Here is a 21,116-nt window from a genome sequence, read left to right on the forward strand (position 1 = left end):
TATTAGTCAGGTTCCTGTTGCGTGGTCGGGGGGAAATTAAATTCTTATTTTGCAACACTGATGCCTTTAGAAAAGTATGGTAAGAAATTAAGCAATGTTAAATTGTCCTTCTCTCCACTGTCACTCTCCTTTCCACACTTACTTACTTACCAGCCCTCCTTCTTCTTGCTTTGGCCTTGCTTTTATTTTTCCTGAGGTGTCTTTCTCTGCAGACCAGACATCTGCAAAGGCAATAAAGGAAATAAAGGGATCAACATTCCCACCACTGGGAGAGTCAGCTTATAGACCGCAAGGAAAAGTCAGGGTTGATAAAGATTTAATCAAGCTGAGAAAAACAGGCTGGGACCAGAATGCTAAATGAATAGCCCATCAACGCGAAGTCTTGCATCCAGGTCAAAAATCAATTATACCAGTTAAGGATAAAGAAAAATAACCTTCGTTAGCCGGAGGCGAAACAGATGCGGCAGTGTTAGTGGATGTTAAGTATAATATGCGTCATCAGGTATGATGCATCTGATGTAAGAGCAAATCGTGTCTGGGACGAGGGAGAGAGAAACTACATTTTGCTCTATGCCCATCAGTTTGTATCTAAAGAACTCGGTACACATTGTGAGCATCATGCTTTAAGGAGATTGGCAGAGAGGACGTCAGGTTTTACAAAAGGGAGACTACAATGGACACCCCAAGTAAGGTTTTTTTAAACATCATAATGAGAAGGCAGGGGAGAAACATCCAGAAACTTGAAAACTTTGAGTTTCATTAGTTCCTGGGCCGTCTGATCACCAAACTGGTACTACTCTAAAGAGTCGACTAAGGCCTGGGGTGGACAGTTCTAAATTTTGAAACGCTATCTTTTAAATTAGTAGAATCCTCACATTCAAAAAAAAAAAAAAATCTGTGACTCTAAGAATCAAGGTTGTGTCTTTCCCACCACCACCCTCCACCCCCACCTCTGTGGCCGTAAAGAAATGGATTCCTATCTTTGTACCTCAGGTTTTCCATCATGGAAGTGAGAAACAATGAGCCAATTTTCTTTGTTTTTGTATATTCCACATTGTGAAATATTTTGGAGTGAGCAAAATGGCAGGTATATGCCCAGAATTAATTAGCACCGGCCTCTGCACGGCCGTGTTTACCTCGGAAAACTGTTGACGGCTCTGAATCATTGCTCCACAAAGGTGGCTGGGAAGGGGGGGGGGGTAGTAATGAGAAGGTGCACTGCACTCTCCAGGCACATTGGCACTTTTCAATTATTTATGCAGTTTAATCCCATTGAAAAAGCACATTCTCCAAAGAACACCCCCAGGTCCTCTGCGTGCTGTTGCCGACAGAAAGTAATATGGGAAAAATGAGAGAGAGCACTGCCCTTAAGGGAGCTTGTCTGACCTTCCCAGAGACCCTGGGTATTAAAACAGGTACTTTGCTTAGCTAATAATAACTTTGCCCAAGACTTGTCATCTTCAAAGAACTTTAATTAATCCTCATAACACCCTGGTGGGCTGCAGAAGGTAAGTGTTATTATCTCCATTTCATCTGAGGCAAAATGCAAGCACAAACAGAGAAGGGAAATGGCTTGTTTGAGATAGCAAGTACCAAGTTAAATGGAGCAGTAAGAAGGATCTTAGGCCACATGCCTTCCCACTGCAAGGTCTCTTCAGTAACATATCTGGGGCAGAGCACATAGAGAAGATGTTAAGAGCTACAGAAGCAGTTGGCAGAAGGTGCCGCCTGACCAAAATGTCTTACCTGAGATGTGAAGAGTAGGAAAAGGGTAAAGAGTGGAAGCAGAAGAAAAAAGTGATCTGGGACAGAGAATTCCACCGAGAAGAAGAAGAAAAAGAAATAGAAAACAAAAGGAAAGAGTGAGATCTTTCAGGTCTGCTCTGAGCATAGAAAATTATTAATCTCTGTTGCAAGGAGATCGTAGGGCAAAATAAAATGCTACTATAACTTCCAAGACTTACTTGCTATATAAACAGGGATTGAGGAGGAGGTTGAGACACTGGTCTGTGCAGAGACGATGTCTCTGGATGTGGATGAGCATCCGCAGACCAGCGTGGATGGGTCTCTTACTTTTCCTTCTAAGTCACAAGTTTCTCCCATTATCCACCTATTACTGTTTGCCTCTGTCATTCCAGCCTGTGGAATTTATGATCCTCATAGCACGTAGCCTTTCAGACTCTTTAGCTTTCTCATAGAAGGGTAAAAGACTCACTCAAATGGCTATCAGCAGTGATCATCAGCCCACCTGATTCTGTAGTCCTAAGATTAAAGCTGGGCAAACCCCCAAGAGCATCTAGTCCACAATCCTCTTTTCCAGCTGAGGGTACAGAGGCCAGAAAGGAAGTAGGACCTGTTCAAGGTCACCTGAGTAGCAAATGAAAGCAAGGAGAACTGGAAACCAGTATTTTACTCTCATGAGAGGAAATTCTTCAGGTGGCTGTCGTTACAGTTGCATTAAGAAACTGCATAATGAAAATCTTTGAAGGAGCTATTAAGCACGCCAGAAATACAATGTCAGTCTGGTAGACTCTAAGGAAATGAGAGCCAGAGAGGTGTCTGAAACTTACTCCTTATCTGCAATTTAGTGGTGTAGCTTTAAATAGCTTCATTTGCCAATGCTAGGGCTTCCTTTCTGGATTGGTGAACCCACAGAGGAACAGATAAAGGGGTACACAAGGTCAGAGGTGTGCTCTGTAGGCTTTCAGGGTTATCTGATGGGTTTCCACAAGTGTTCCATTGCAAGTTGAGAGAAAGTGGAACTGTGGGTGTATTTCCTCAGCCATTTCTCTGAAAGAGAATAAACCATGTTTGGAGACTCTTTGGAGGAATCGTCATGTACCTTCTGTTTTTAAAACTAATATAGCACGGGGCGCCTGGGTGACTCAGTCGGTTAAGTGTCTGACTTTGGCCCAGGTCATGATCTCACTGTTCACGGGTTCGAGCCCCGTTATCAGGCTCTGTGCTGACAACTAGCTCAGAGCCTGGAGCCTGCTTCAGATTCTGTATCTCCCTCTCTTTCTGACCCTCCCCTGATCATACTGTCTCTCTTTCTCTCTGTCTGTCTCAAAAATAAATAAAACATTAAAAACAAAATAAAAATAATAGAGTAAAGAGGCAAAAGAAAGGAGAACCCAGTCATATACCAAAGAAGAAATGGGAAATGGGGCCACAAATGAGAAGTGGAATGTAGCCAGTAACACCCCCCCTCCCCAACACACACTAAGATAAACTGTCCCCAGGTCATTGGATATGATTTGGGTTTTGTGTTAGGAGGGGGAGCCTAAGTAAGGAGAGCAAGAGGAGAAATCATGGTAATTTCATATTTGGACATGTCTGAATTCTGGGGAAAAAGACCAGAAACAACTGTTATTTCTTATGCGTCTCAGAAACAGTGGTAACCGACACAGAGAAGGAAAGAATCAAGATTGCAGTCACCATGAGAAACTGAGGTAGAAAGAGCAGAATTTGACAAGATAATGTGTATGTGTTTTGTGCTTGAGTTCATTGTTTGTGTTAGGTTCAGGAGGGCTCCTGGGAGATGGGTTTTGTCTGAGTCGGCTCCTTGTTTGTCATTCACACGTTTGTTTTAGAATGAGGCGTCAGTCACTGCCTCTGCAAATGAGCACGCTAAGTGAAAGTCATCTCTCCACTAGCCATTGGATGAAACGACACCTTCAAAGGCAGGTCATGTCTCAGGGGCTGTAGGCATCAGAGTGCTACAGCATTAGCCTCCTGCCCTCAAGCCGAGTGGCCATGCTGAGTGTAAGATAGCCACCCTAATGTGATGCCAGAGGCTCCCAGATAACAAAGGAGACTCTTGTCCACGTCATTCTCCTCAGCACCCTTCCTCCCTTTCCACAATGCCTGCCCCCGATATTTAGTATGCTTCACCTACTAGAAGTGTCCAGTGAAACTTCCGGAAGGAAGATTCAGGTGACAGCTTTGATAATTCCCCAGATGTATGACCTTCCCTAAAGTCTAGACTCACTGTCTTATGAAGAAATACCTCTTTAGGAGGTTGTAGATTTCTAAGACAAAATATGAATTACCCCCTCCCCAAACTAACGTGCCTTTCTGCAAAGGAGATTATAGTGCATCATACGATTTCTTTCTGAAAGACCGTAGATTTGGACTGAATCAAGGAAAAGAACATTTCTCATAAGGCTTGGTTTCTTTTTTCTTATTTGCTATGGCAGGGTGCTTCATTTCAGATGGAATATCTATTCATTTTCTCTCATTGTTCGATGTGCTAGGAAAGCCATTTTCCAAAAGCCATCCCAGCCCCTGCTCACACTCCCACTCCCACTACTTGAAACGATTCTATTTATCCTTCAAATGCTAGCGCTCCTTAATGTCTCTAACAGACTTCATTACAACTGTTTTTGTCTTCCTATAATAATTTGTTGATGAAAGTGGCATTAATGTCAATTAAGTAAATGAATGAACTGATGAATGAACATAACCGGCATACCCTATTGTGAGGATAATGACTTGGAATCAGGAGAACCTGGGTTTAAATCCTAGCTTCCCCAGATGGTAGACCTCTGACCTAGAGTAAGCCCCTTACCTTTTGGAGCCTCATATCCCTCATCTGTGCAATGGGAATAGTAACACTAACCCTGCAGGATAGTTGAGAGATTTAGGTATCACACGTACAATCCACTCAGCATAGTGCACTTAAAAGGGTGCAATAAATGTTAGCTATTATTAGCTTAGTGTATTACAGTTAATTGTACATGCAATTTTATCTTATAGGCAATGAGGAGCCATTAAAGCTTATTAAGAAGGGAAGTGACATTAAAAAGGTGTTTCAGAATCCAAACCAGGGAATGAGTAAGGAAATGAAGAGCTGACAGGTGAGATACATAAGAAAGAAGCAAAATCACAACCATACCCTTGGTTATACCAGAAGCAGAGGTCACCCTGGTGAGCTGAGCTGGGAGCTGAGTGAAAACGCCCAGCGACAGACAGAAGCAGTTCTGGGATCTTTGCCATTTCTCTGTTAACTCTCCTGGACCATTGACTCCCTGTGGCTGTGTTATCTCCCTCCTCTTCTGCTTCTGCTCTCTGAGCACAGGGCTCAATATCATCCCAGCGCTTGAGCTGAAGCCCCGCTCCATCCCCTTTGTTCTAAAAGAGTAGCAAAATCCAGTAACATGTAACCCACACCTTAAATTTATAATGCTTCTCAACTTTGCTTCAATATTTGTGGCACAAGAGAAAACAAGGAACATAAAATTATAAGGCTGAGTTTTCTAGGCGTAAAATATACGATGCTGTTCTTTTTCAGTCCTATTCTTTTTATAGAGTGGAAGAGACAAGACATGAGAAGGGCAGAGTTGTTGAGGGATTGCAGTAGTGATGCTCCATTGTGAAGAGGAGGAGAATGGGAAGAAAAAGCAGAGATTTAAAAAGAAGGATTAGGATTGTAATAGCGTTGTATGGTGCCAGGTGGTAGCTACACTTGTGGGGACATAGGATAAAGTATAGAGGTGTCAAATCATTGTGTTGGAGACCTGAAACTAATGTATCATGGTGTGTCGTCTATACTTCAATAAGAAATAAGAATAAAGTAAAGAGGTTAGAGTTAGACATTATGGAAAATGCCCTGAATTTCAAGATGGACAGCTACACAGAACTCTCAGAATCTTCTTCCCTAATATGTTATTGAAGAGGAGAAAGAGCCTCATACGTCAGCAACTCCGGGTCACCAGGCTCCATTGTGCTAGAACATTCTGGAGGGCCCTTAGGAGCTCTGATCTCCTGTGCCTTTGGATGTGAACCTAAGAATAGAAGCTGCACTTCCAGTGGGAAAGGAAAGACTGTCTTATACTCCTAATCCCAGTTTGAGCTCCAGGAATCCAGAGAGAGATGAGGACTCACAACGCTTTCATCACTGATGATACTCTGATGTTGCTTCAGTAAAACCAGCCCCCCCGCGCCGCCCCCCCCCCAAGACTTCATCACTCGGCTTCCAAAATCTGTGTCCTTAGTTGGCAACAGGATGTAGATCACAGGGAGCTGAAGTAACCCAATAACACAGCCATCTTAACCATTTTAGAAGAGTGAAAACCATTTAACCCCCAATGTAATGGCTTCAGCGTCTGTCTGCGAAAGAAATAAATTGGTTTTAACTTCCGCGCCTGAGCTGCGGAGAGCAATCAGAAAGCAAAATGGAAAGGAAAAATTGTAGAGCATCCCTCGGATCTACCTTTTAGCAGTTTGTGACTCCAGACACAGACACTGGCACGGGGTACACCTAATCACATTTAGACACGGCCCTGTGGTAAATACAGGGAAGAAGAAAGATATTGTAGGACTATAATCTTCTGGAAGACGGAAGCTGGGAAGAAAAAATCCAGTGAAGGATTATGAAGTTAGCTGACCTGCTGTTTAACACAGAAGAGTCACAGAGGTGAGCGTGGCCTGAGCAAGCCAGCATGTACCTGGTATTAACAGGGTCTTAGTGACAAAGTCTGTAGGGCTGGAAGTAACCCGCAGTGCCGCACGCCCGTGCTCAACAGGGGCTGGAGGTAGCTCAGCAAAGAGCCTTGGGCCGAATCTGCCTTTCGTCGCCACCTGCAAATGATTACAAAGAAGTCACTTGAAAGAAGACTGTCAGTGCCTGCCATACTCCTTGTCTCCACGATGCCCCTTTCTACACTATTAAAGCCACTTGATCTCCATATGCAGGCTACAGTGTCATCCTGACATCTGGGACCAATTCTGTCCTTAGTCAGTGAGAGAAAGAAGAGCACTGGTTAGGTGCTCAGTACTCAACATCAAGGTGGCTTGACTGCTGTTTCACTGTGACCTTGGACTGTAATTCTAGAAGTTTGATCCTGATATAGTTCTCAAATCAGCTGCTCTTTGATTACCTATGTAACATAATATTATCACATGAGCTGTGTGTATGTGTGTTGTAGTCTAGTTCTCATATTAGCTATACTTATGATTATATATATAACATAATTATATAACACTGTGTACTGTCTGTTATTATGTATAATTATATATTCTATATTAGATAATAATGCAGTCTATCAATTCTATATTAGACATATATTTCACACACATATATTGTAAGTGATATCTATTTTTCTTCTGCTTTTATTGATATATAATTAATTGACATACAGCACTGTGTAAGTGCAGCATAATGACTTTACTTATACATATTGTGAAATGATTGCCACCATACATTTAGTAAACACACATATCTGATAGTAAAAAGTAAAGAAAAACATGTTTTTTCTTGTGATGAGAACTTTTAGGATCTACTCTCTTTACAGCTTTCAGACATATAGCAATCATCAAGTCATACATGACATCCTTAGTACTTATTTATCCTATAAGAGGAAATTTTTATCTTTTGGCCACCTTCATCCCGTTCCTAGGTATGTGATATTAATATGGATACAGACAGTATCAAAATATTTCAGAATAGTGATAGTGATTTACATTTTAGGGCTCAAATCACATTATGTTTGTCGTTTAACTTATTAATGACCCATAATACATAAATATTTATAAAATTATTTTGTAAGTAGATTTTGGGAAATTGTTGACAGTGAACTTTTCTTTAAATTTCAGTATAATTTACCTACAAGGATGCGTGAGTGGCTCAGTAGGTAAAACAACTGACTCTTGATTGGCTTAGGTCATGATTTCAAAGTTGTGAGATAGAGCCCCATGTGGGGCTCCATACTGGGCAAGGAGCCTGCTTAAGATCCTCCCTCTTTCGGGGCGCCTGGGTGGCTCAGTCGGTTAAGCGTCCAACTTCGGCTCAGGTCATGATCTCACAGTTCGTGGGTTCGAGCCCCGCATCGGGCTTTGTGCTGACAGCTAGCTCAGAGCCTGGAGCCTGCTTCAGATTCTGTATCTCCCTCTCTCTCTGACCCTCCCCTGCTCACACTGTCTCTCTCTCTCTCTCAAAAATAAATAAAACATTAAAATTTTTTTTAAAAAAAAGATTCTCTCCCTCCTTCCTCCTGCACCTACCCCATTCACACTCTTTCTCTCTCTCTAAAANAAAAAAAAAAAAAAAAAAAAAAACCACACACCCCAAAACCATGCAATGTTATATAGTTTTAAATGTACAAAAAGTGATTCAACATTTCCATACAACACCCAGTGCCCATTACGACAAGTGCATTCCTTAATCCCCATCACCTATTTCACCTGTCCCCCCAACCCAGCTCCCTTCTGGTAACCACTGATTTGTTCTCAATAGCTAAGAGTCTGTTTCTTGGCTTCTCTCTCTCTTTTTACTTTGCTCACTTGCTTTGTTTCTGAAATTCCACATATGAATAAAATCATATGGTATTTGTCTTTTTCTGACTAACTTATTTCACTTAGCATTACACTCTCTAGCTCTATCCATGCTGTTGCAAATGGCCAGATTTCACTCTTTTCATGACTAAATAAGATTCTATTGTGTATGTATAGATATACCACATCTTTATTCATTCCTCAATTGATGGACACTTGGGCTGCTTCCATATCTTGGCTATTGTAAATAATGCTGCTATAAACATAGGGGTGCATGTATCCCATTGAATTAAGGTTTTTGTATTCTTTGGATAAATTTCCAGTAGTGTGATTGTTGGATCATAGCATAGGTCTTTTTTAACTCTGAGGAAACTCCATCCTGTTTTCCAGAGTGGCTGCACAGCTTGCATTCTCACCAACAGTGCATGAGGTTCCTTTCACCCCCATATTCTCACCAACATTTATAATTTCTTATCTTTTGATACTAACCATTCTGACAGGTGTGAGGTGACCTCTCACTGTGGTTTTGATATGCCTTTCCCTTATGATTAGCAATGTTGAGGATCTTTTCATGTATCTGTTGGCCATCTGTATGTCTTTGGAGAAATGTATATTCAGATTTTCTGCCTATTTTATTAAGTGGATTGTTTTCCTTTACTATTGAGATGTATGAGTTCTTTATATATTTTGGATATTAACCTCTTATTGGATATGTGATTTGAAAATACATTCTCTCATTCAGTAGGTTGCCTTTTCCTTTGCTGTGCAGAAGCTTTCTGGTTTGATGTAGCTCCATTTGCTTATTTTCGCTTTTGTTGCCTTTGCTTTGGGAGTCAGATCCATAAGCGCATCAGCAAGATTGAGGTCAAAGAGCTTACCGCCTGAGTTTTATGGTTTTATTTCTTACATTCAAGTCTTTAATCTATTCTGAGTTAATTTTTGTGTGTGGTGTAAGACAGTGATCTAGTTTTATTCTTTTGCATGTGGCTGTCCAGTTTTCCCAGCACCATTTATTAAGGGGACTGCCCTATCCCCATTGTATATTCTTGTCTTTTTGTTATAAATTAGTTGACTATATATGAATACCTTTATTTCTGGACTTTTTATTCTGTTCTTTTGACCTATGTGTCTTTTTTTTTTTTTTAATGCTGAAATCATACTGTTCTGATTACTGTAGCTTTTAATATAGTTTGAAATAAGGAACCATGATATTTCTAGGTTTGTTCTTCTTTGTCAGGATTTCTTTGGCTATTTGGGGTCTTTGGTACTTTAATACAATAGTAAAACTGTTTATTCTATTTCCCTTGTGATTTGATGAACTCTGTTAGTGTTATGCTTAGATTTCTTTCTTATTATCTCTTGTGAATCTACTACAGGGTTTTACTTTGTGGTTACCATGAGTCTCACATATATCATCCTATATATAAAACAGTCCACATTAAGTTGATAACGACTTGTGTTTAAACATATTAAAACTCTGTATTTTTAGCCCATCCTTCCATGCTTTATGTTTTTAATGTCACATTTGACATCTTTTTATTTTGTTTATACTTTGGTTATTATGGTTACGGTTATTTATACTACTTTTGGCTTTTAACTTTCATAGTGGCTTTATAAGGATAAACCATACCTATTCTATATACTTACCTTTACCAGTGAGATTTATAGTTTCATATCTTTTGTTACTCACTAATGCCCTTTCTTTTCAGCTTAAAGAAGTTCCTTTACCTTTTTTAGCTTATGCTTATCTGGAAAACTATTTCTCCTTCAATTCTGAATGATACCTTGCCAGGTAAAATATTTCTTTGTTGAAAGTTTTTTTTTTTTTTCTTTCTTTCAGCACTTTTAATATATTATGCCTCTCCTTTCTGGTCTAGAAAGCTCTTGCTGAAAAATCTGCTGATAGTCTTATGGATCTTCCCTTGTACATAGCAAGTTGTTTTTTTTTTTCTTGCTTCTTTTAAGATTCTGTATCTTTAATTTTAACATTTTAATTACAATAAGTCTTGCTATAGCTCTTTTTGGACTCATTTTATTTAGAACTCTCTGGACTTCCTGGATGTGCTTGTCTGTTTCAGCCATTATTTTTTCAGATAAATTTCCTGCACGTTTCTCTGTCTCTTTCCCTTCTGGGATCCCTAACAATGCAAATGCTATTCTGGTAGATGTCATCACACAGCTCCTTCAAGCTATCACCACTTTAAAAAATATTTTATCTTCAGGGCTCCTGGGTGGCTCAGTCGATTCAATTAAGTGTCTGACTCTTGATTTCAGCTCAGGTCATGATCTCACAGTTTGTGAGTTTGAGCCCTGCATCGGGATCTGCGCTGAGAGCTCGGAGCCTGCTTGGGACTCTTTCTCCCTCTCTCTGCCCTTTCCCCACTCATGCTCTCCCTCTCAAAATAAGTAAATAAACTTAAAAAACTTTTTTTTTTGTTTTCTTTTTGCTTCTCTGTTTGGGCAAGTGTCACCATGTATTCTTCAAAATCACTGTTCATTTCTTCTGCTTTATATCTAGTCTGCTGCTGAACTTGTCTTTATTTTTTAGTTTGGTTGTATTCTTCTGCTCTGTGGCTTCTGTTTGGTACTTTGTTATATTTTCTATCTCTTTCCTGAGTGTTCACCCATTCTTTTTCCAAGTTCAGTGAGCATCTTTATGACCATTACTTGGACCAGCTGAATTATTCATTTTCCTTTTACCAAGATGTTTTCCTCCTGAGATTTTATGTTGTCCTTTCGGATGTATTCCTCTGTTTCCTGATGTTGCTTGATTCTGTGTTTCTTTCTATATATTAGGTGAAAGAGCAACCTCTCTCAGTCTTGAAGGAGTGGTTGGTCTTGTGTAGATGAAGCCTATCTTTCAACCTTGCTCTAGTTCTTGCTTATCTCTTGAACCTCTATGATTTTCTAAGCAGCTGACCTTTTAAAAAAATGGTTTATAATGTTTATTTATTTTTGAGCAAGAGAAAGAGCATGAGTAGGAGAAGAGCAGAGAGAGAGGGAGACATACAATCCAAAGCAGGCTTCAGGCTCTGAGCTGTCAGCACAGAGGTGGACACGAGGCTCAAACCCATGAACCGTGAGATCATGACCTAAGCTGTAGTTGGATGCTTAACCAACTGAGCCACACAGGTGCCCCAGAAGTCTGACTTATCTTAATTGAGCCCAGCTATTTGAGAGCAGGCCAAGACCTGTCAGTGTTCTAAAGAGAAGGATCTTAGTTAGCATCTTGTTTTAAGCTGATTGGAAGCCTGATCTTTTAAGCAGCAGCTTTTAAAGTATGCAAGTATATATAGTCTTGTGGGATTGCAATTGTAAACCCTGCTGGCTTCCAGGACAGGCAATATGGTGGTGTCTCCCAGGTAATAGGTCCAAAAATTGGGAGTTCTGTATAAATGTATAAACTCCTTTCTGGGAGGTCCTGGTGAAGCGTGGTGAGGCTGAGGGAGAGCACAAAGATGGCGGCCCCCAGCCTATGTTCCCTGCAAACAGAAAAGCAGCCTCGAGATGTGTGACAAACCTTAAGTCTCCCTCTCAGGTTCAAACCCCAAGACAAATACATAGGCATTTTTCACAGAACGATTGAGCGTAAGTGTCAGCCTGCTATCTGTACAGTGCTCTGGGGGTATTAGCCTACGAATGACTCTCTCTGATTGTTAGTCCCATGGGGCCTAACAGGAATTCAGAACCGTAGCCACCAGAACCAGATGATAAAGGAGCACCTCCTCTATGTGCTGTGTACATCTATGGTCTTTAGTGAAGCAACAGGGAAGTGCAGGGCAGGGGCACCCCCACATGCATTAGTGGGGTAGCAGGAGAGCACAGGGTCAGGGCATGTTTACTAGAGTCATCAGGGTAGAGGGAGAGTGCAAAAATGGCACCCAGCAGTGCCTCAATTCCTGTAGAGAGTCCCAACTTGCCCCTGCCTCTCTGGCAGACGTGTGAAAGTTAGCAAAGGAATCTCCATCACATTATATTATAGGCACTTTTCAAACCGCAGCTTTTCTGCTAGTCCCCAGGATGAGGACCCCTTAAAAGAAAGGGCAATCAAGCCCTTTAAGAAATATCTCAGTTCCAGACAGTGCTTTGAGTCTCCTGGACCTAAGCCTCATTGGTTGTCAAAGCCAGCCATCTTGAGGGGCTCTACTCACCATTGCAGGTTCCAAAGGTTGGGTACCTGATGTGGGTGGGACACAGACTCTACATTCTTCAAGGAGAAGCTTTGTGCTTGGAGATTCCCTCTTAATTATGGTCCCACTGTGCTAGGGGTGAGGTTTTTGTTGAGACTGTGTCTCTGTCTCTCTTTTCCAATACTATATGAACACAGACTGTAACGCCCCCCTGAACACACATGCACACTCACTCATGTAGAAGTGTGTCTTGCTCACATAAACTTCAAAGCAAGTAACTCACTCAAACAGTGGCTTGAGGATCCAGGCTGCTCCCCATCTGAGGGCTCTGTCACCTTCCATGGCTTCTGAAATGTCCAACTAATGTCCTGCCATTAGGTTAGCAGAAGGTGAAAGAGCATGGAAAGTTGTGGGGGCAGGTTTTGTGGGTCAGGCCCCCAGGTGAGTGGTCTTGGGCAGAAATCAGGGCATACTTTCCTTTGCTGTTTCCATCCAGCTTTGAGTGGCTGCTGGGTCCACCGTCCCATGCAATTTCTGTACTTTTGTGAACTACATTTTAAAGGTCTTCTTGGATTAGAACTAGGCCCAACTAAGAGAGGCTTTGATGGACTGCCATAGTTCTTAGCCCTGTGAAATGTTCTGCCATGGTAAATAGCAAGCTTTATTAACAGGAATATTCTTAGTTTAGGTAACAGCTGGGCAGGTCTCTCTGCATGAAACTGAAAGTTTATCCCCCCCCCTTGATTCTGTGATGTACTGTTTGGACTGCAAAAACAAGAAGCAGTATTTTGAAATAAGGTTTCAGGTAGTCAATAGAACTAGACTAATAAAATTTCACTTATTAAAACAATTACTATTAATACTAATACCTCGTATATAACATATTATATTTGCAAAGTGCTCTGTAAACTGGTTCCTAAATAAAAGAAGGAATTGGCCACCAAATGGAAGGATACTTAAATCGAGACTTTCATTTGAAGTTGGAAGCCCCATTCTTGTGTGGTTTCCTTCCATGACCCTGACAGCAGCTTTCTGGGTTTTGTCATTTCCTTACCTGAAAATTGAAGGCTGTAAAAACTCAGCGAATATTATAAGGATCAGATCCGTTTGAGCATTAAGAATAGTCCACATTAAGGGCCTGCTACATATTCATAGTCGTGGAGAGTACAGATAAAAATATGACTTTTGAAATTTTGATTTGTGATCATTTCTGAACCCATATGTATGTACTCATTAAATGCTATTGAATACATTTTTTTTTTAATAATGAGAAGGAATTTGACAAACGACCCGTCTGAGCTGAACAAAGAGATTTAACACAGAAGATCTCACACAGCAGGGAAAATACCGACAGAGTGTTAAAATCCCATTTGTTGAGGTAGATTGTATTATGTTCAAACTGTCCATCTTAAGGACAGTTGCTTATAATAATCATTGTCAAGGTGCCATATGTCCTATTTGAGTAACTAAAAGAGCAAGCTACCCCATATCTACTAAATAAATAGTTTTGATGCTGGTCTGAGTGCATACATTTCCTAACAATACCCTTATACAAAGGGCAAACTTCCTTATTGTCATATTAGACTATCTCATAGAACAAGGTTCACCACTTTTCATTTGTATTTGTGATCTCTTTATTCTCCAAGGATTAAAATCAATAGAGAAGAAGATAAGAAATGACCTTCATATGAGTTGAAACAAACAAACAAACAAAAAGAACCTCTATAATGACCAAAGGAAGAACAAAGGAAATCAATATTTATTGAGTTGTTTTGTGCCAGGCACTGTGCTAGAACATTTATACTCTAGGTCATTTAAATGTGGGGATGGTCGAACAGAGCTAAGCTAAGCTTATTTAGTTAACTCTCCATTATTCAGTGGGTTTATTTGCTGATTATCTTTGGAATCTTAGCCTGGTCTTTCTCTTCCAATAGCATAAATCCAGAACTCTTCATCCCCAAGCCTCCTAGCTGACAGTTTCCTGGAGAATGCAAAGTTTGTTTAGTTTATGTTGTAATTAAGAAAGTGCGCTCACAAAGTAACATCATAGTGTGGTTCAAATCCAAATATAAATGGCTTTTTTATTATCTGATGTTCGGGTTATCATGAATGAACCTAAGCTCCATTTGTGTGATTAACCAAGTGTTATCTATTTAGATTACTGTATTTCCAACAATTTTGTCTTTTGGAAAGCAGAAGAAAACTGAGCATATCCTGATTATTTAAAGTTCATTTTTAGCAAATAGCAGGTATAACTCTAAAATAATTGAAAACTGATAAAATACAGAAGGCAGTGGTGGTAAATATGATGAATATAAGGAAATAGAACCCTAATTCTGGATAAATGCTTAAAGATCATCTAGTTGGTGCATCTTACAACATAGGTTGGAAATTCAAAACAAGGCATGTCTGTCCCAGAGTCATATAGTAGAAAATACCAAAGACTCAGGAATTTTGAATTTTTAAACAAAAACAGGGGAGATATATATGATATAGATATATAGATATGTAGATATATCTACATATAGATATATCTACATATCTATATAAACAAACATCTAGATAAACTCCAATGTTTACTCTCTACAGTTCACCTCACATCCAAGTCTTCAGTACACTAGCATTACCAAGTTCTCACTACATCTCACCTCCCCGCTAGGTTCACTTTCATCCTTGCTCATCTGAGATTTAAGGATCCACCATTAGATATTATATGCAAACACCATCTCCTCTGTTCTACCTGTCTCCCTCTGCCATGTTCCAGTGGCAAAACTCAGGTGCTCATCAACAGCTTCTCCATCTTTTTCTGTGCCTGCCCTCAAGCAGCCAGATATAACAACAGAAAATGATATGACAGGGCTGGCTAGATTCGATATAAATTCAAAATTACAAAACTGTAATGGGCACTAAACATGTCCTGGAAGTCTTACTTTTATAGGTATTTTAATTTCTTATTCTCTAAAATACACTTTCTGTCCTTTCCTCACACTTCTCTCACATTCCACACATTCTATCAGATGCTGACCTTTCATAAAATTTCACTGAGGTAATAAAGACCAGCAACAAAGGAGTCCTTTATCTTTCTTCCACCAAACCGTCAATCCTCTTCTCCATCCTTTCTCATTATAATAGAAAAATTTCTTACCTCCCACTAACAGCTATTTTCTCCACCTGTGCCTATCAGCTTTCGCAACTGAAGGAAAAGTGTCTTTTCCTTCAGAGATTGTTCCCCCATTCATTTATTCATCCAACAAAACTATATTTTATTTGAATTTTTTGTTTATGTATATTTGAGAGAGTGAGAGAGCATATGCCTGAGTGGGGGGTGGGCAGAGAGAGAGAAGGAGAGAGAGAATCCTAAGCAGGTTGCAGTCTGTCAGTGCAGAGCCCAACATGGGGCTTAATCTCAGGAACCAGGAGATCATGACTAAAGCTGAAACTAAGATTTGGACACTTAACTGACTGAGCCACCTAGGTGCCCCCCAACAAACCTATATTTTAGATTACATGATGTATAAAAATGACTTTGACTTCATGGAAGTCATAAAGAGGAATCTGTATTTTGTTTCAAGAATGAATTTGAACCAGTTAGCAGCATGATGTGGTTCAGATCGTAAAAGATAGCAAGGCCAGTGTTGAACTATAGAGAGAGAGACAGTAAGAGAGAGAATACCCATATGTATCTGGTGTAACAGAATAGGGAAGACATGATGGTGGCTTGGTCTATCATGGTAGTAGTTCCAGTGGTGGGAAATGGTCAGATGTGAGATATTTTTAAAGCTAAAATCAAAATGACTTTCAAAAATGGTAATTCAAAGGGGCACAAGCACACTAATATTTATAACAGCACTATCAACAATATCCAAATTATGGAAAGAGCCCAAATGTCAATCAACTGAGGAATGAATAAAGAAGGTATGATATATATATATGATATATATATATACATATACACCAAGATGTCAAGATGTTGCAAAAGTCAAGATTTCATTCTGTTTGATCACTAATATGTATATAACAATAATACAATATTGCATCATATATGTACATTATATATATATACACACACAATGCAATATTAGCGATCAAACAGAATGAAATCTTGACATTTGCAACAATGTAGATGGAACTAGAGTGTATTATGCTAAGCAAAATAAGTCAGAGAAAGAAAAATATATGGTTTCACTCATCTGTGGAATTTAAGAAACACAACAGATGAACATAGGGGAAGGGAAGGAAAAGGAAGATAAAAACAGAGAGACGGGCAAACCATAAGAGGGTCTTAAATACAGAAAATAAACTGGGGGTTGCTGGAGGAGGAGTGGGTGGGGGAATGGGCTACATGGTGATAGGCATTAAGGAGGGCACTTGTTGGGATGAGCACTGGGTATTTTATGTAAGTGACGAATCACTGGTCTCTACTCCTGAAACCAACACTGCACTGTATGTTAACTAGTTTGAATTTAAATAAATAAACAAATAAATAAATAAATAAAATGACCATATTTTAGAAAAATGACTTGCTGATGGTGTGAATGTAAGGCTACAAGAGAGAGACACAATTTTTGAATAAAATCGGGATCTGGGGCCAGAGAACCTGGGTTCATGGTGTGGTTGGGTACTGAGATGAGATAATGAGGAGCGGACTTCATAGATGAAGTGTAGACAATTGTATGTACTATGAGATTACCATTCATGGGAGATGCTAGAAATGGAAACAAAAATGTTGACATTATATAAATGATGCTTGATGTGTATCATGGACATTTTTAAATTTAAGTTTTCTATTTACATACATAGCCACACATTTTTAAATGTTGTACCATGTTTAAAAAATTAAGCAAATGACATCACGCTTTGTAATTATTTGCAAACTCCTTTTCACTCAAAATTTTGTTTTGAAAATTATCCGTTCCAAAGTAGATTAATTTCCTATATTTCCCTTATGGTATATGTTATAGCATCATTTGAATAAATTCATTAGATTCGTTCCTGAAGGATGGACACTTAGATTTTCTCCCCTAAGTCTCTTATTGCAGGGTTTCAATGAGCACCCTTACAGACATCACTCTGCATGTAAGTGAGTTTCCACAGGGCTAATTCTAAGAAATAAAGTAATTGGGTCTCAAAGATAGTCATCATCTTTTTTTTTAATATTGATAAATTGATTCTAAAAATATTTTTTCTAATGTCCAAAGTCACCTGACGTGTTTGAATGTTCCTGTTTCCTTACATGTTCAACAGTCTTGGTGTTGTTTGTTTGTTTAATTTTTCCCAATCTGTTGCATGGGAAGCGATACTTTAGTGTTGCTTTTTCTCTTGGCTCCCTCTACCCTCGCTTTCAGTCTTGTCACTCCATTAAATCAGTCATCGATGCTTCTCAGTCGTCAGTGATCTCCATGGTCACATCAAATAGCTGACTCTGTCTTCATCTGACTCACCAGTGCCACGGCACCCAACTCCATTGACCATCCCCTGTTTGAAACATTCTCCTCTCAATCATTGTGACAACTCACATTCTCCCTGCCTTCCTGACAGTGATTTTGTAGTCTCTTTTACTACTGCCTCCTCCTTTTCAAGACCTGGCTTGGGCCTTCCTTTTCCATCATTTCTTTCTAGGTGCTATATTTTTTCCTGTCATTTTAAATGCCAGCTTTATGAGGCTGCCTACCAATGATATGGCTCTGCAACTCTATGCTTCTAACTTCAGCTTGATATCTCTATCTTGACATATCAGCAGCACCTCAAATTCAACAAGTCAATCTATGGAACCCCTTCCCCCCCAGCTGGACTTCCTTAAAATGCCCCTCTTTCAATAAGTAGTCCATCATCATCGATGGATGTGCTAATTCAAAAGCCCTGGTGTCACTATTTCTCTCAGCCTCCATATCCAATTTATAATCTGGCAATCTTTCTTCTTCCGGAATGTATTTTGTATCTCTCCACTTCTGTGATCTCTGCCACCAGGTAGCTCAAGTTCACCACACCCTTCATACTTTCAACCAATTTCAGTTCAGCAGATGTGCCATGATAGGCCATTTCTACATAGTAGCCAGAGTGGGGTTTAAAAAAAAAATCAGTTTGGGGCACCTGGGTGGCTCAGTTGGTTAAGTGCCCAACTTGGCTCAGGCCATGATCTCGCTGTTTGTGAGGTCAAGGCCTGTGTTGAGCTCTATGCTGACAGCTCAGAGCCTGGAGTTTGTTTTGGATTCTGTGTTTCCCTCTCTCTCTGCCCCTCCCCTGCTCATGTTCTCTCTCTCTCAAAAATAAACATCAAAAAAATGACAAAAATTATATAACCCATATCACTTTATGGCTCATTTCTTCTTCAACTTCTCTAATGACTTTTTATTTCACCTAATGCACTTAGACTAAATCTCAAATCTTTTCTATGGCCTCAATACCTTTGCCAGCTTCTTTAGTATTATCTCACACCCCCTCCCTCTTCCTCACTGTGTTTCATTCACTTTGGTCTTGTGGCAGTTCCTGAAACACTCTCTTTCCTGAACCCATACTTTGAATCCATAGTCAGTACTCTTCTCTTTGACAAAAACACTGTTTATATGGCTTGCTTCCCATCCTTCAGACTTCAGTTTAAATACAGCTTCCTCAAGGGGATCTACCCAAGCCATCTACCCAAGCCATGGTATCTAAGGATGGTTTCCAGTTATTATTTAATGCATTACGTGTTTCTTTGAAAACTGAGTCTAACACGAGTGGTAATGCTTTATTTGGAAAGTGCCAGACCAAAGCCATAAATATTAGAGTAAAAGAAGGTGACGAATAGAATGATGGGAAGTAGATAGAGGAAATGCATTTCTGTGCTGGCTAGTCCTCTTCTGCTCACGACAGTGGCACACCAACATCTGCTGAGCCACAGCCACATCTTTATACTGGCTGGATGTAGAAACCAAAGAGTAAAAGAAGATGGGTGTTTCTGGCCTCTTTTCTGCTATTAGAGACTGCCCAGCATAGGAAGCCAGTCTTTCAGACTCAAGGGAACAGGGCTCACTCACTGTCGTGTCACTTGATGTAAGCTTGCCAAGCTGTTTCAGTTGGAATGAATGAATGACTGAATGAATGGACTCAGAAAGTATGCTTCTGACCTTCAGCTTCACTTATGGAAATTGCAGAAATGTTGAAACTCTGTGACACTCATATGTAATATTTTCTAGGAAAATAGAGTTGTGAAGTACACAGTGTAGAAGTATTATTTCTACAAGAGAATCTTCAGTAAAGAAAATAATCAGGAATTTAAGTGTGTAAATGTTAATAGTTCTACCCATACAAATTTTTATTTTTCATTATGAGTTATATCACGTAAAAATTATAGATATGTGTGTACTATACATACACATGTATGTACACATAATATTTAAAGAAAGGCATGAAAAATACATTTCTGTACTCACTACACAGTTTAATACATGAATCATTTCTTTTAAAGCCCTCATTATATGTCTTGTATTTTCACATCTAAAGTTTTAATCCTGGAAATAAACTTTCTACGTGATATGAGGAGAGGAGGTTTGTTTTTCTACTTAAAGTTATACAATTCACAGGGTGACTGGATGGCTCAGTTGGGTAAGCCTCAGACCCTTGATTTTGGCTCAGGTCATGATCTCACAGTTCACGAGATCAAGTCCCATGTGGGGCTCTGCACTGGCAGCATGGAGCCTGCTTGGAATTCTCTCTCTCTAGTTCTCTCTCTCTCTCTCTCTGAAAGTTAATAAATAAACATTTAAAAAACTGGAGCATTTGGTAACTAAGTCAGTTAAGCATCTGGTTCTTGATTTCAGCTCAGGTCATGATCTCATGGTTGTGAGAAGGAGCCCTGCATCGGGCTCTGCGCTGAGTGTGAAGCCTGCTTGGAATTCTCTCTCCCTCTCTCTCTGTCCTTCCCCTGCTCTTGTGCCTATGCACACTCTCTCAATAAACAAATAGGCATTAAATACACACACACACACACACACACACACACACACACACACAAATTCACTAGTACTAAATAGACTGGCATTTTGCTATCTGTAGTATCAACTCTTATATATCAAGTTTCTATTTATGCATAACTCTTCCAGATTCTCTATTCTGTTTTGGTGGTCCATTTGCCTAAGCTTTTATTAATTCAACACTATCTTAATTTCAGTAGGTTTTCTAAAAATTTTTTTTCAACGTTTATTTACTTTTGAGAGACACAAAAACAGACAGAGTGTTAGTGGGTGAAGGGTAGAGAGAGAGGGAGACAGAATCTGAAGCAGGATCCAGACTCTGAGCTGTCAGCACAGAGCCTGACAGGGGTCTCCAACTCATGAACTACAAGATCATGACCTGAGCTGAAGTCAGATGTTTAAGTGACTGAGCCATCCATGCGCCCCTTAATTTCAGTAATTATAAACTAATCCTTGATATCTGTTGGGAAAAGTCTTGCCTGGTTCTTGTGTTGCAGAGATGCCTTAGCAATTCTTGGTTCTTTGTCCATGTATGTGAATTTTATATCAAGCTTGTCCAATTCCATGCAAATACTGCAATTGAGTTTTTTTAAAAGTAGAATTGTATTTTAAGGAAAAGTAATACAAATAAGACTTCTATTGTGAGCAATATATTCTTTCCATTTATTTAGGCTTCTTTAATGTCTTTCCATTTTTCACTGTTATAATTTCCACAAAGTCTTTTACATATTTTGAAAATCATTTTCCCTAGGACATTTCT

The 21,116-nt window shown here is 39.6% G+C and overlaps 1 long non-coding RNA gene across 1 annotated transcript in view; it reads right to left on the reverse strand.

Moving 5' to 3' along the window:
• Window positions 1-21,116, reverse strand: part of LOC120237088 — a 65,097-nt gene that overhangs the window by 12,796 nt on the left and 31,185 nt on the right. Inside the window, exons 2-3 of the long non-coding RNA XR_005529852.1 lie at window positions 6,450-6,582; window positions 151-221 (exon numbers count right to left, since the gene is read on the reverse strand). This is a non-coding gene — a long non-coding RNA (uncharacterized LOC120237088). The remainder of the gene's footprint in view (window positions 1-150; window positions 222-6,449; window positions 6,583-21,116) is intronic.

Source organism: Hyaena hyaena, unplaced genomic scaffold (assembly GCF_003009895.1).
Source record: "Hyaena hyaena isolate Hyena2069 unplaced genomic scaffold, ASM300989v1 scaffold_171, whole genome shotgun sequence".
In the NCBI taxonomy this organism is placed as follows: Eukaryota; Metazoa; Chordata; class Mammalia; order Carnivora; family Hyaenidae; genus Hyaena; species Hyaena hyaena.